The following is a 16,592-nucleotide window of genomic DNA, read 5'->3' as shown; positions in this document are numbered from 1 at the left end:
AAAATGCATGCTGTCGTTCTCTGGATCGTCCCTTTGGGCATGCAGGAAACCCGAAAGGACGATCCAGGGAGTGATCCGCAGGAGTGTACGATTGCGTGTACACACTAAGCGATGCGGCCGATAATAAAGTGATGAAAATAGGAGAAGCAAATACTGTGTGTTTTTGCTAAGCCATTTCTAGCCCAAGAATCTTGCAATCTACTGTAGGCATTGTATGTTTGCTAAGCCATTTCTAGCCCAAGAAGCTTGCAATCTACTGTAGGCTTGGGAAAACAAGTTCCTTTAAAAAGAGGGACTTGTAAGATGTTGCACTTCATCATATTAGGATCACAGCGGTATAATCTTACTCTAGAAATAACTCCAGCACTGTAATTGTTATCCAGTAATTGTTTTCTTACATTTACTAATTTGTGCATTTGTTATAAAGCCGTTTTATAAAATCTGAGTGCTCTGAGTACAAGGTAGTTACAGACCCTGCGACACTTCAGAAGGGTAAGTGTCGCAATAAAGGGTTTTCATTTACATTTGAAACCTATTCTCCGCAACGTGTCACAGAACGTGGTCCTCTGTTTCCACCAATTATATTGTAAATGTTGTGACTTAAATTATGATTACATAAAAGAATTACATTACGGATTTTTAGATGTTGACCCTGGAAGTTGAGGTTTTAAGAGCTTTGCAATTATTCTTTCACTGAAAATGGTCCCTGACATCTCATTAAAGCCCGGAAATATATGCTGGAACGTCTAAGAGGTGTTTACGTCTTTCGTTCATTTGATCAAGTCGGTATCGAAATCACTTTTAATTTGCAGAACGGTGTCTTTATCTAAACGGCCTGTCAGCATCACACCTTCAGTTCTTCCTGTCGGCGCAGGAGCGGCTTCCGTCTCAGCAATAGACTCATGTATGCACTGAGTGACGGACAGTTCCGCTTGGCTGATCGTACATTATTTCTCATGGAAATGCGAACGCAACAAAGCCGAGCGGATGGGCCACTACAGAAACAAATCATTTCTATTGGCTAATTAGCTGCGTTTCCGGTTTGTGTGCAATTTACCCAATAATGACCTGAAAATATATATTGTTTCTCGCAACTCAGGGTGCAATGGGGTTCATAGTAGAGATGTGTGTAGACCCCGGGTTTTGGGTTTAATAATTATTGTAATAATAATAATAATAATAATAATAGTTATTTATATAGCACTTTTTTCTGGTCCTAGATGCAGAGGGGCCTATTTATCAAGTAGTCCTGAAGAGACATTGTGATGATAGAAAATTTTTGGCAGCTATTTAATAAAGAAATGCTCAGAACCTTGTTTTATGGAAGTGTCGCCCGGTAGATAATTATGGGGTCGGGGTACTTCCACAATTTAAAGAAGAAACAACAGTTTTACAATGTGAAATAATTGTACAAAACATCTGAAGATGGCGTTATGTCTGTCTGCACCGGAGAAAGACAGTGAATAACCATTCTCCCACAATGCTTTGGTGCCGCAGGTTTCTTCGACACCCATTCTGCGCGTGGGCAGTAAACCTTTCTCTGAGTGCACAGAACAGGCAACATAAATGCAATCCTGTATTTTGTCTCCAAAAAAGAGCCCACTGTTTCCTCACCGAGACAGACCATAATGCCATGGATTTGACTGCAGGGCCAGATGGAGGCTGGTGGGGGCCCTTGGCATCAGAACTTGTGCGCCCCCCTCCCACCACACACACACACACACACACACACACACTAAGTATGCGTCCCCCCCACCCATGCGAACATACACACAACACACACGAGTACACTGAGGGGGACATTTACTAAGCAGTGATAAGAGCGGAGAAGTGAGCCAGTGGAGAAGTTGCCCATGGCAACCAATCAGCACTGAAGTAACATCTATAATTTGCATACTATAAAATGATACAGAGCTGCTGATTGGTTGATGGGGCAACGTCTCCACAGGCTCACTTCTCCGCTCTTATCACTGCTTAGTAAATGCCCCCATGAGGCACTTACGGAGGGCAGCGCACCTCAGCAGCTGGTATTTCACAGTCACTGTCTCACGGGACTTCCCTATCCCATGAGACTGACCCTGCACGGAGGAACTTACCACTGTTACTAAACAGCTGAGCCGCCGAGGGGGATTCATGCCCTCTTCCAATTCAAAACACAGTATGTGGGGCCCCTAATGTGTGGGGGCACTGGGACAGCCTCTCCGTTGCCCTACCTTACTCCGGCCACGCTGGACTGTATAAAGAATATACTGTAAATACTGCGCACTTGCACAAATGCTGCAACAAGTGGCAAAGCTCTATAGCATTTCATTCATTGTTTTGTATAAAGCCCTTAAGACTTATTTTTTTATATACAAATAAGCTGAGGATCTCCGAGCAACAGGTGGAGGCTCCCAACGCTAGAGCAGGATGCTCCAATATCACCTGGACTAAGTGAGAGATATCTGGGGGGGCCAGTGGCAAACGCAGGATTTTTAGAGGGGGGTTTCCAAATGCAATCCACAATCTCCCGCTCTGCGGAACACTGGAGCAAGTGAGTGAGTCTGGGGCAGCGGTAGAAGAACCTAGTACCGACCTTGGACATTAATGTACACATTGCTCTTTTTATACATTGAATACTGTATGGAATACAGTATTAATACTTAACACTATAGTCTATAGCAGTGATGGCTAACCTTGACTTTCCAGCTGTTGTTGAACTACACATCCCAGCATGCCCTGCTACAGTTTTGCTATTTGGCCTTGCTAAAACTGATGCAGGACATGCTGGGATGTGTAGTTCAACAACAGCTGGAGTGTGAAGGTTAGCCATCACTGGTCTATAGTACAGGCTACATAAAACATATTTAACTAATATAAATCAAATAAATGGTCAGGAAAAGATTAAACATCCCATAATGAATAAATACACAAACATAATAGAAAAAGTAGGAGACATAACTGCACTTTCTAAGCACACATTCTCCCACCTCATTTTAAGGCTCCTGTATCTTCTTCCTGGCAGCTACTCTCCAGTCCAGTGCGGTGATTGATCCACACACACAGCAAACTTGATAGAAGAAGCTGCTACCACTGTACATGTTCAGCAGCTCTGCTCTGTCCCTTACACTGCATGATGTGGCAGTTACTCTAGTAATCATAGTATATACTATTGCTATTGTCATAATTTGAACTGCTGGCCAAGAGGATGGGGGTTTCTGGGCAACCGGAACCCCCCCTGCGTTTGCCTATGGGGACTATGCAACAGGATCCTGCGCAGTGGGTGCAGGAAAAGGCCCATGTGTGGCTGACAATCACGTGGTCTCTCTGCGGAGCAGCCACCAATAATAGGGGTCTCTTTAATTGCATATATAATCATTGATTAATATATTACATACACTCCAGCATTTTACACATGAAACCAGTACAAATTAGGAAAGGGACGTGGCTACGGGTAAAGGGGCGTGGCCATGCTCCCTTTCCTATACTTTCAACGTTTATTTGGAGTGTCAAAAATCGGTACAAAGCCCTTTTTGGCAGGTACAGAGCATAAAAAAAGGTGCAGTTGGAGGGTATGTATCAATAAATAACTAGAGATGAGCGGGTTCGGTTTCTCTGAATCCGAACCCGCCGAACTTCAGCTTTTTTTACACGGGGCCGAGCAGGCTCGGATCCTCCCGCCTTGCTCGGTTAACCCGAGCGCACCCGAACGTCATCATCCCGCTGTCGGATTCTCGCGAGGCTCGGATTCTATCGCGAGACTCGGATTCTATATAAGGAGCCGTGCGTCGCCGCCATTTTTCACACGTGCATTGAGATTGATAGGGAGAGGACGTGGCTGGCGTCCTCTCCGTTTAGAGTGACTAATAGTACTAGAGAGAGACACACACAAATTTTGGGGAGCATAATATAGGAGGAGTACTACTTGCTGCTGATAGTGTGACCAGTGGCAGTGACCAGTGCCACCAGTTTAATGAATCCGTTCTCTGCCTGAAAAAAAAAAAGATACACAGTGTGACACAGTCACACATACCATATCTGTGCTCAGCCCAGTGTGCTGCATCATATACTGTATATCATTATCTGACTGCTGAGTGCTCACTGCAGTGCTCACACAGCTTAATTGTGGGGGAGACTGGGGAGCAGTTATAGCAGGAGTACATATTTTAAGTACAGTGCACACTTTTGCTGCCAGAGTGCCACTGCCAGTGTGACTGACCAGTGCCCACTGACCACCGGTATTGTGATTGTCTGCTGACCACCAGTATATTGTGATTGTCCGCCTGAAAAAGTTAAACACTCGTCGTGTGGTGTTTTTATAAACGCATTCTGCAGACAGTGTCCAGCAGGTCCGTCATTACATAATATATACCTGTCCGGCTGCAGTACTAGTGTGATATATATATATATTTTTTAATTTTATCTCATTATCATCCAGTCTATATTAGCAGCAGACACAGTACGGTAGTCCACGGCTGTAGCTACCTCTGTGTCGGCAGTCGCTCGTCCATCCATAATTGTATACCACCTACCCGTGGTTTTTTTTTTTTTCTATCTTCTTGATACTAGTAGCTTACTTTAGGAGTCTGCAGTGCTGACAGACAGTGTCCAGCAGGTCCGTCATTACATAATATATACCTGTCCGGCTGCAGTACTAGTGTGATATATATATATATATATATTTTTTAATTTTATCTCATTATCATCCAGTCTATATTAGCAGCAGACACAGTACGGTAGTCCACGGCTGTAGCTACCTCTGTGTCGGGACTCGGCAGTCGCTCGTCCATGGATAATTGTATACCACCTACCCGTGGTTTATTTTTTTTTTCTATCTTCTTGATACTAGTAGCTTACTTTAGGAGTCTGCAGTGCTGACAGACAGTGTCCAGCAGGTCCGTCATTACATAATATATACCTGTCCGGCTGCAGTACTAGTGTGATATATATATATATATATTTTAATTTTATCTCATTATCATCCAGTCTATACTAGCAGCAGACACAGTACGGTAGTCCACGGCTGTAGCTACCTCTGTGTCGGCAGTCGCTCGTCCATCCATAAGTATACTAGTATCCATCCATCTCCATTGTTTACCTGAGGTGCCTTTTAGTTGTGCCTATTAAAATATGGAGAACAAAAATGTTGAGGTTCCAAAATTAGGGAAAGATCAAGATCGACTTCCACCTCGTGCTGAAGCTGCTACCACTAGTCATGGCCGAGACGATGAAATGCCAGCAACGTCGTCTGCCAAGGCCGATGCCCAATGTCATAGTACAGAGCATGTAAAATCCAAAACACCAAATATCAGTAAAAAAAGGACTCAAAAATCTAAAATAAAATTGTCGGAGGAGAAGCGTAAACTTGCCAATATGCCATTTACCACACGGAGTGGCAAGGAACGGCTGAGGCCCTGGCCTATGTTCATGGCTAGTGGTTCAGCTTCACATGAGGATGGAAGCACTCAGCCTCTCGCTAGAAAAATGAAAAGACTCAAGCTGGCAAAAGCACCGCAAAGAACTGTGCGTTCTTCGAAATCCCAAATCCACAAGGAGAGTCCAATTGTGTCGGTTGCGATGCCTGACCTTCCCAACACTGGACGTGAAGAGCATGCGCCTTCCACCATTTGCACGCCCCCTGCAAGTGCTGGAAGGAGCACCCGCAGTCCAGTTCCTGATAGTCAGATTGAAGATGTCAGTGTTGAAGTACACCAGGATGAGGAGGATATGGGTGTTGCTGGCGCTGGGGAGGAAATTGACAAGGAGGATTCTGATGGTGAGGTGGTTTGTTTAAGTCAGGCACCCGGGGAGACACCTGTTGTCCGTGGGAGGAATATGGCCGTTGACATGCCTGGTGAAAATACCAAAAAAATCAGCTCTTCGGTGTGGAAGTATTTCAACAGAAATGCGGACAACATTTGTCAAGCCGTGTGTTGCCTTTGTCAAGCTGTAATAAGTAGGGGTAAGGATGTTAACCACCTCAGAACATCCTCCCTTATACGTCACCTGCAGCGCATTCATAATAAGTCAGTGACAAGTTCAAAAACTTTGGGCGACAGCGGAAGCAGTCCACTGACCAGTAAATCCCTTCCTCTTGTAACCAAGCTCACGCAAACCCCCCCACCAACTCCCTCAGTGTCAATTTCCTCCTTCCCCAGGAATGCCAATAGTCCTGCAGGCCATGTCACTGGCAATTCTGACGAGTCCTCTCCTGCCTGGGATTCCTCCGATGCATCCTTGCGTGTAACGCCTACTGCTGCTGGCGCTGCTGTTGTTGCTGCTGGGAGTCGATGGTCATCCCAGAGGGGAAGTCGTAAGCCCACTTTTACTACTTCCACCAAGCAATTGACTGTCCAACAGTCCTTTGCGAGGAAGATGAAATATCACAGCAGTCATCCTGTTGCAAAGCGGATAACTGAGGCCTTGACAACTATGTTGGTGTTAGACGTGCGTCCGGTATCCGCCGTTAGTTCACAGGGAACTAGACAATTTCTTGAGGTAGTGTGCCCCCGTTACCAAATACCATCTAGGTTCCACTTCTCTAGGCAGGCGATACCGAGAATGTACACGGACGTCAGAAAAAGACTCACCAGTGTCCTAAAAAATGCAGTTGTACCCAATGTCCACTTAACCACGGACATGTGGACAAGTGGAGCAGGGCAGGGTCAGGACTATATGACTGTGACAGCCCACTGGGTAGATGTATGGACTCCCGCCGCAAGAACAGCAGCGGCGGCACCAGTAGCAGCATCTCGCAAACGCCAACTCTTTCCTGGGCAGGCTACGCTTTGTATCACCGGTTTCCAGAATACGCACACAGCTGAAAACCTCTTACGGCAACTGAGGAAGATCATCGCGGAATGGCTTACCCCAATTGGACTCTCCTGTGGATTTGTGGCATCGGACAACGCCAGCAATATTGTGTGTGCATTAAATATGGGCAAATTCCAGCACGTCCCATGTTTTGCACATACCTTGAATTTGGTGGTGCAGAATTTTTTAAAAAACGACAGGGGCGTGCAAGAGATGCTGTCGGTGGCCAGAAGAATTGCGGGACACTTTCGGCGTACAGGCACCACGTACAGAAGACTGGAGCAACACCAAAAATGCCTGAACCTGCCCTGCCATCATCTGAAGCAAGAAGTGGTAACGAGGTGGAATTCAACCCTATATATGCTTCAGAGGTTGGAGGAGCAGCAAAAGGCCATTCAAGCCTATACAATTCAGCACGATATAGGAGGTGAAATGCACCTGTCTCAAGCGCAGTGGAGAATGATTTCAACGTTGTGCAAGGTTCTGCTGCCCTTTGAACTTGCCACACGTGAAGTCAGTTCAGACACTGCCAGCCTGAGTCAGGTCATTCCCCTCATCAGGCTTTTGCAGAAGAAGCTGGAGACATTGAAGGAGGAGCTAACACGGAGCGATTCCGCTAGGCATGTGGGACTTGTGGATGGAGCCCTTAATTCGCTTAACAAGGATTCACGGGTGGTCAATCTGTTGAAATCAGATCACTACATTTTGGCCACCGTGCTCGATCCTAGATTTAAAACCTACCTTGGATCTCTCTTTCCGGCAGACACAAGTCTGCTGGGGTTCAAAGACCTGCTGGTGAGAAAATTGTCAAGTCAAGCGGAACGCGACCTGTCAACATCTCCTCCTTCCCATTCTCCCGCAACTGGGGGTGCGAGGAAAAGGCTCAGAATTCCGAGCCCACCCGCTGGCGGTGATGCAGGGCAGTCTGGAGCGACTGCTGATGCTGACATCTGGTCCGGACTGAAGGACCTGACAACGATTACGGACATGTCGTCTACTGTCACTGCATATGATTCTCTCCCCATTGAAAGAATGGTGGAGGATTATATGAGTGACCGCATCCAAGTAGGCACGCCAGACAGTCCGTACTTATACTGGCAGGAAAAAGAGGCAATTTGGAGGCCCTTGCACAAACTGGCTTTATTCTACCTAAGTTGCCCTCCCACAAGTGTGTACTCCGAAAGAGTGTTTAGTGCCGCCGCTCACCTTGTCAGCAATCGGCGTACGAGGTTACTTCCAGAAAATGTGGAGAAGATGATGTTCATTAAAATTAATTATAATCAATTCCTCCGTGGAGACATTGACCAGCAGCAATTGCCTCCACAAAGTACACAGGGAGCTGAGATGGTGGATTCCAGTGGGGACGAATTGATAATCTGTGAGGAGGGGGATGTACACGGTGATATATCGGAGGATGATGATGAGGTGGACATCTTGCCTCTGTAGAGCCAGTTTGTGCAAGGAGAGATTAATTGCTTCTTTTTTGGTGGGGGTCCAAACCAACCCGTCATTTCAGTCACAGTCGTGTGGCAGACCCTGTCACTGAAATGATGGGTTGGTTAAAGTGTGCATGTCCTGTTTATACAACATAAGGGTGGGTGGGAGGGCCCAAGGACAATTCCATCTTGCACCTCTTTTTTCTTTCATTTTTCTTTGCGTCATGTGCTGTTTGGGGAGTGTTTTTTGGAAGGGCCATCCTGCGTGACACTGCAGTGCCACTCCTAGATGGGCCAGGTGTTTGTGTCGGCCACTAGGGTCGCTTATCTTACTCACACAGCTACCTCATTGCGCCTCTTTTTTTCTTTGCGTCATGTGCTGTTTGGGGAGTGTTTTTTGGAAGGGCCATCCTGCGTGACACTGCAGTGCCACTCCTAGATGGGCCAGGTGTTTGTGTCGGCCACTAGGGTCGCTTAGCTTACTCACACAGCTACCTCATTGCGCCTCTTTTTTTCTTTGCGTCATGTGCTGTTTGGGGAGTGTTTTTTGGAAGGGCCATCCTGCGTGACACTGCAGTGCCACTCCTAGATGGGCCAGGTGTTTGTGTCGGCCACTAGGGTCGCTTAGCTTACTCACACAGCTACCTCATTGCGCCTCTTTTTTTCTTTGCGTCATGTGCTGTTTGGGGAGTGTTTTTTGGAAGGGCCATCCTGCGTGACACTGCAGTGCCACTCCTAGATGGGCCAGGTGTTTGTGTCGGCCACTAGGGTCGCTTAGCTTAGTCATCCAGCGACCTCGGTGCAAATTTTAGGACTAAAAATAATATTGTGAGGTGTGAGGTATTCAGAATAGACTGAAAATGAGTGGAAATTATGGTTTTTGAGGTTAATAATACTTTGGGATCAAAATGACCCCCAAATTCTATGATTTAAGCTGTTTTTTAGTGTTTTTTGAAAAAAACACCCGAATCCAAAACACACCCGAATCCGACAAAAAAAATTCGGTGAGGTTTTGCCAAAACACGGTCGAACCCAAAACACGGCCGCGGAACCGAACCCAAAACCAAAACACAAAACCCGAAAAATTTCAAGTGCACATCTCTATAAATAACCTGCAAATACATCCCATTCTAAAACATTAAATACCCGGCATGTAAATGCATTCAAACTTTTGCAACAATTTCTCCTTCTGTAACTGTAATCATCGCTGAGAACTGACTTGTGAGATTTACTTATTGCCTTAGAGACAAATGTTATTCTGTATATCAGTGTTCTCTAATACAGAGCTCCCTTTTTGTGCCAGGGAGCTAATTCCTTGCTAATTTACATGTAATTAACCAATTAATGATGCGATTCCTAGCAGCATGATAAGATTCCTTTAAATGTTGCCTGTCAGCGACATTTGCAGCCCAGGGTGATGCCTCCTATTCCTGTACGGTTTATGTGGTGAGACTGATGTATGGCTGCCATAGGGCCCATCCATTCTCTGCCTTGAAAGAAAGAAATGTAAAAAATCTGATAATTCCCTTGTATATTATTTGCGATTGTACTGACATCGGAGAGAATTGTTCAGAATATACTTTTGTTTTTTAAATCACAGCAGAAACGAAAGTTTTTAAAGAAGAAAAAAAGCTCATTAAAGTGCCGGGAGTCATCGCGTAACATCAGATTACAGACACTCCTCCTTGTATATAGGGGGTCATTCCGAGTTGATCGCTCGCTGCCGATTTTTGCAGCGCAACGATCAGGTGAAAAATCTGCATTTCTGCACATGCGTATGGGCCGCAAAGCGCACGCGTGTCGTACGGGTACAAAAGGGGTCATTCCGAGTTGATCGCTAGCTGCCGTTGTTCGCAGCGATCAGACTAAAAATCGGCATTCTGCGCATGTGTATGGGGCACACTGCACATGTGCAAAGTACTTTCACAAAAAACTATGCAGTTTCACACAAGCCCGAGCGACTCTTTTCAGTCGCTCTGTTGATCGGTGAGTGATTGACAGGAATGGGGCGTTTCTGGGAGGTAACTGACCATTTTCCGGGAGTGTGCTAAAAAACGCAGGCGTGTCAGATAAAAATGCAGGCGTGTCAGATAAAAATGCAGGCGTGTCAGATAAAAACGCAGGCGTGCCTGGGGAAACAGGGGAGTGGCTGGCCAGACGCAGGGCGTGTTTGTGACGTCAAAACAGGAACTAAATAGACTGAAGTGATCGCATGGTAGGAGTAGGTATGGAGCTACTCAGAAACTGCTTGAAAAATTTTTTTTAGCCACTCTGCGATCCTTTCGTTCGCACTTCTGCTAAGCTAAGATACACTCCCAGAGGGCGGCGTCTTAGCATTTGCACGCCTGCTAAAAGCAGCTAGCGAATGATCAACTCGGAATAAGGGCCAAAGCCCGTTGTGGTTGTGCACAGGATGTAGCAAAATTTTCAGTTGCACTGACGGCCACAAGAAGATTGACAGGAAGGGGGCGTTTCTGGGTGTCAACTGTCCGTTTTCAGGGAGTGTTTGCAAAAACGCAGGTGTGGCAGGGCGTTTGCTTGGCGGGTGTACGGCGTCAAATCCGGACATGAATAGGCTGAAGTGATCGCAAGCGCTAAGTAAGTTCACAAACTGTTTTTGCAGAGCTCGGCTGCACAAGCATTCGCACTTCTGCGAAGCAAAATACACTCCCAGTGTGCGGCAGCATAGCGTTTGCACGACTGCTAAAACTAGCTAGCGAGCGATCAACTCGGAATGACCCCCATAGCACTTTGTTCTACACGCAGGGTTGGGGAACCTTTGGCTCTCCAGCTGTTGTTGAACTACATATACCAGCATGTCTTGCTACAGTTTTGCTATTTGGCCATGCTAAAACTGTTGCAGGGCATGCTGGGATGTGTAGTTCATTAACAGCTGGAGGGCCGAAGGTTCTCCATCCCTGTACAGGGAACCATTATTCTGATCCTGCATTTCACACGGGGTAAATGTAATAATTTTTGATTGATTTTAAATCATCAGTGTTTCAGGGACAAAATTCCATTTTATTAAAAAGTCGATTTTAGCCGACAATCATTAAAATGCGGCAGATGTATTAAGCCTGGAGAAGTGATACAGCAGTGACAAGTGCAAGGTGATAACGCACCAGTCAATCGGCTCCAATATGTAAATTGGCAGTTAGGAGCTGATTGGCTGGTGCGTTATCACCTTTCACTTATTACTGTTTTATCACTTCTCCAGGCTTAATACATCTGCCCCTTATTAACCGATGTCGATGTTGGTCGATTGTCAGTTTTTGTCAGTTCCAGACATAAAAATTTACCAAAAATCATCTTCCGCTTCCTGATGATTTTCTACCGGACAAATCAGACCACATGCAGGAAGCTTCTGTGGTACTGCAATTCTGGTATACCGTACGTACATCTCCAGTGGTGGGGCATCTGTGATGGTTGGCGTAGATCTCCGTTGGGTGTGCCTGCGCAGAATCCATTCTGCACATGTGCAAAACAGTTCCTGCGTCATCGCACACAATGCCCCCTGAGCTGTTTGATTAAGTGACGGATTCTGTGGTGATCGTGGTTGCGATTATGTGTTACTGAGGAGCTACGAAACAATGTAAAAAAACAAGCAGCCCTTGAAAAGTACAGAGATACCGTCAGAGCCGGATTAAGACCATGGGGGGCCCGGGGCACTTAAGAGAGTGGGGCCCCTAATAGAGAAGGCAGAATATATATATATATGTATATATATATACACACACACACACACACACACCCAGGGCCTCGCAGGGACTAGTGGGGTACAACACAAGCCTAGAGCCGGCTGTATACCATGCCCCTTGTCAGCCTCTCATACCCACTCCCCTGTGCCTCCTGTACCCGACACCCCTTTGGTCCCCGTCCCTCCACTGTATATCCCAGAGGAGGTCCCTTCCCAGGTGCGGGGGTTAGGAGGGAGTTTATGGGGTGTGAATGTGGGAGACAGTGGGAGTAGGATGTGTGGTGGGGTTAGAGAATTTGGGTGTATGTAGGGTGAACACGGGGACTAGGCTGTGGGGTGTAGAGGATTATGGGGTGTATGTGGGGGAATAGGGTGTGTGGCAGGGGTAGAGGGTTATGGGGTGTATTGTATGGGGGGACTGGAGTAGGGTATGTTGGGAGGTAGAGCGCTATGGGATGTATGTGCCCTGCACTCCCGTCCCCCCTGCCACACCGCAGATCGGATCTCTCTTCCGATCCGATCTGCGGTGCTGTGCTCCCCGGCTCCCGTCCTCACTGCAGCAGCAGCTGCGCACAGACAGGACAGCTGAGCTGAGCGACGGCTCAGCTGTCCAATAAAGTATGAATGAAGCAGCCTACCGCTTAGTCATTGGCTGGGCACGCAGGCTGTTTCATTGATACATTATTGGACAGCTGAGCCGTCGCTCAGCTCAGCTGTCCTGTCTGTGCGCAGCTGCTGCTGCAGTGAGGACGGGAGCCGGGGAGCACAGCACCGCAGATCGGATCGGAAGAGAGATCCGATCTGCGGTGTGGCAGGGGGCCCTTTTGGAAAGGGGGGCCCGGGGTACGTATCCCCCCCCCCCCCCCCTTAATCCGGCTCTGGATACCGTACCGGAGGTACTGTAGATTGAGAAGGAGATGTCTACCGGTGCTTGGCAGTCCGGGTGTTGTACCGTTAGTGCTGCACAGAGGAGGGAAGGAGAGAGAGGAGGGAAGGAGAGAGGTTCTCAATAGCTCCGACAGTTCATGTTTTCCAGGTCACCTGTGGATCTTTAAAATGTAATATTTACTAATACACTTGTGCACCTGATGGGTGACCTGGAAAACATGACCTATTTGGGGTCCTGAGGACAAGGCTTGAGAACCACAGATACAGTATATTAATACTGCCGCCCATCTGGTACCATCAGTGGCGTAAGTTTGTCCCAGTTGCCCAGAGGCAAGAGAAATATTGGTGCCCCCCCCCCTATATATTATCCGTGAGCCAATAAGTTGCTGTTTTGAGATCCGAGTAAAACCGAACCCGCTCATCTCTAATTATAACTACTGTATATGAAGCTACTACAAAACCCGTTGCAACTAGGCAGATCTATGCTGGGGTCCAACCACACACTACATAGATCTGCTCAGTCACTCACAATGCTGATTATTTCTCTGACAATTAATTTGCAAGTGTCATATCCAGGATTAGAACCCACAACCTATTACACTGGAAACATGCACCTTACTGATGGAGATATCTGCTCTTTCATAGGAAGTATGAGAATTCTAACTATATGAAGTTACTTGTAATTGTCAGAGAAATAACTGCATATAGTTAGAATTCTCATGTTTCCTTTATAGGAGCAAATAGCTTCATCAGTAAGGTGTCTGCTTCCAGTGTATCTATAATAAAGAGGGTGTGATTTGTAAGGTGTAGTGACTAGTGGGGAAGTCGGCTACTGAATAGATACCGGCTGCTGTCAATGAACTTAATTGATTAATGTCGCTGAACACACGGAACAGGAGGAGAGGTGCCCCCCCTTCAAAGCAGGAGCCCGGCGGCAGCTGACTCCGTTGCCTCCCAGAGTTCTGCCTCTGGGTACCATGTACAATAGGTTGGCTTACCATACCATACTATCCCTTTAAACCGGGAAACTCATGAGTTACACAGGTTCTGTGACTGGCTTAATTCAAGTCTGCATTTCCCCTGGTTCTAATCAGCCACAGAACCTGTATAATCCATAAGTGGCCCGGTTTAAAAGACAGCACGGTAAGCCTAATTATATGGGTATAACTGAGGGCAGGGATATCTCTTTTCTTTCCTTTTTTATTTTCTTTTTAAGCCAAACAGATTAGTATACATATAGGGCAGCAGGAAACTGTTAGGGCAGAGGTTCCCAAACGCGGTCCTCAAGGCACCCCAACAGTCCAGATTTTAAGTATATCCATTCTTGTCCACAGTTGACTCAATTAGTATCTCAGTCAATTTGATTTACCTTTTTAATCTTTGGTAGTTTTACCTTATGGGAAGAAAGATGTCCCTAATTATCTTTATAAGATTGAAATAGTTTATTTCAACAATGTTATTTATGTACCAGCGCACATGTTTTATTTCTTTTTATCCTTTATATCGTGATTCTTATGGCTGGTCACAGGGGCGTATCTAGAGAGGAGGAGCTCTGTGTTCAGGCTCCGTTGGGGTTCCCTACCCTCTAGCCAGAGGCAGAGCTGTGACTCTGGACACTAGGGTGCCTAGGGGACCCTAGCACTGTCCCTGAGTCTAGACAGCATGCGCAGGTCTCTGGGAAAATGGCACGGCGGCCAAATTCCCAGTAATTTTCCTACTGCGCATGCACGAGACACTGGGAAAACGGTGTCGCGCCATTTTCCCAGTGATTTCTGCAGTGCTGCTGCTTCACCGCGGGACTCCAGAGGTTGAGTATCCCAGGGGTCCGTGTGCACCGCATACAGATAGATAGACAGACAGACAGACAGACAGACAGACAGACAGACAGACAGACAGACAGACAGACAGATAGATAGATAGATAGATAGATAGATAGATAGATAGATAGATAGATAGATAGATAGATAGATAGATATTCTTAATGTAGGGAATGCCCAATTTATATCGGAGTGGGCATGATTAAAAGAATGTTATTATTCACATTGGGTGATGTATCAATGTATAATGTATTGAGGAAAATGTCTGTGGATGATAAATGGTTAGAAAGTTAGTATCTTTGCTGGAATGTACTCTTACACACTAGAAGTCCAGAGACATGATGCTAATAGCCCTAGAATCCTGTATGGAACAGAGATCAGAGGTTGGAGTTTGTGTATAACACCGCAGGGGTCAAACCTACAAACCCAGAGAAAGACACATTGTCTACCAGGGTGTGAAACTTTCTTCCTGGACTAGTATATAAGGGAGCTAGAGTTTGCTGACACAGGCCTGTTTTTCAGGCTTCAAACAGTAACACAGAGAAAAGCATCCGCCCCTGCTCAACTGACCCAGAGACCCCATAGCATAACCTTAGGAATCAATGAATTCTAGTTTTGGAAGGGTTAAAAGGAATCCCAAGGGGTATGGGCTGCAGTGGGTTTAAATATGAGAAAAACTCCACAGATAGGGTTCATTGTCGTGAAGGGCTTCATCAGATCATGATAAAACCAAAACCACAGGAAGAGACTTCACTTATACCCTCGTTCGACACTACAGGTGATCTGAACTTGGTTTACTTCCCTTTATTTTATTTATTTAAATTGTTATTACTTGTGTGGCTATTTCAATTATTATAATCTTGTTACCTTTTTGTAACTATAACTTATGGAAATTTTCTTGAATTAAATACAATAATCCTAGTTCTGGGTCTATGTTTTCTGACCCAAAACCTCGAGTGGCCCATGTTACCTATTTTTCAAGTATAAATAATTGTGTGTGCAGATTAGAGTTGAAGCTTGCCCTGGGCATTGTCTCAAAACATCACTTCAGCTGGTGGCAGTAACCATGTAGATTAATCACATGCGCTAAGGTAATCAGAAAGTGTCATGGGTGGCGATTCTCAAATTGACATATCTGGAGGATCGGCACGCCAGAGTTGGTCACTTAAAATTCCAATTTGAACTGTATTCCATGATCTGTTCTCATATTTACTTCCAAGAACCATTACTTTTTGTTTTACCCATTGGCATCAATTTCCGGAGTGAGAAAAATCTGTTTTCCTTACAGCAGCCCTTGCAGCTTAAATTGGTCGACGCGAGACTAAGAAATGGCTGTGTCAGAGCGCTGTGTTTTGAATAATCATACAGTCAGCCAGAAAATTCATTTTTCAATTTGATCGCATTGCAGCGAGAGCTCAGGATAGACCTAACGCACGAATTGGGAGTGTGTAATAACACAACTTTCCTCAAAGTGGCTGAATTACTTTTCTCTGTAGGTTGGCGGTTTCAGGATCGCAATGTCCTTCCAATGCCGTGGCTGTTGGCTGGTTCTACCTCTTACGCCTGTCATGTCAGATTAATTAATTGTATGGTAATAGCCTTTTTACCCTCCAAATAGAATGTTCACCCACGGGACACCGTCTCACACGCAGAACCGCCACCTCCGGGCTTTATACATTTTTCTCGAAGAGCAGAATTTACCGTAGAAAAAATGGAGTAAAACGTGTAATCATTCTCTTTTAACAAAGGCGTCTGTTTGCAGTTAATTTAATAAAGGTGCAAGGCTGGCTGAGATTGAAGGCTGGAACACAAGTGCATCGGAACACGGAACACATACATGACAAGTATCTTATTAGCGTTACATGAGCATCTGCTGTAGGTTTAGAAAAACTTTTAAACCAGATGGACAGGAAGGAAAGCTTGTAATTAACAAATCTATATGTTGATTAAGCCAGCGTGTGG

The sequence above is a fragment of the Pseudophryne corroboree genome, chromosome 9 (genome assembly GCF_028390025.1).
Source record: "Pseudophryne corroboree isolate aPseCor3 chromosome 9, aPseCor3.hap2, whole genome shotgun sequence".
NCBI lineage: Eukaryota > Metazoa > Chordata > Amphibia > Anura > Myobatrachidae > Pseudophryne > Pseudophryne corroboree.
This window is presented reverse-complemented; position numbering follows the sequence as displayed.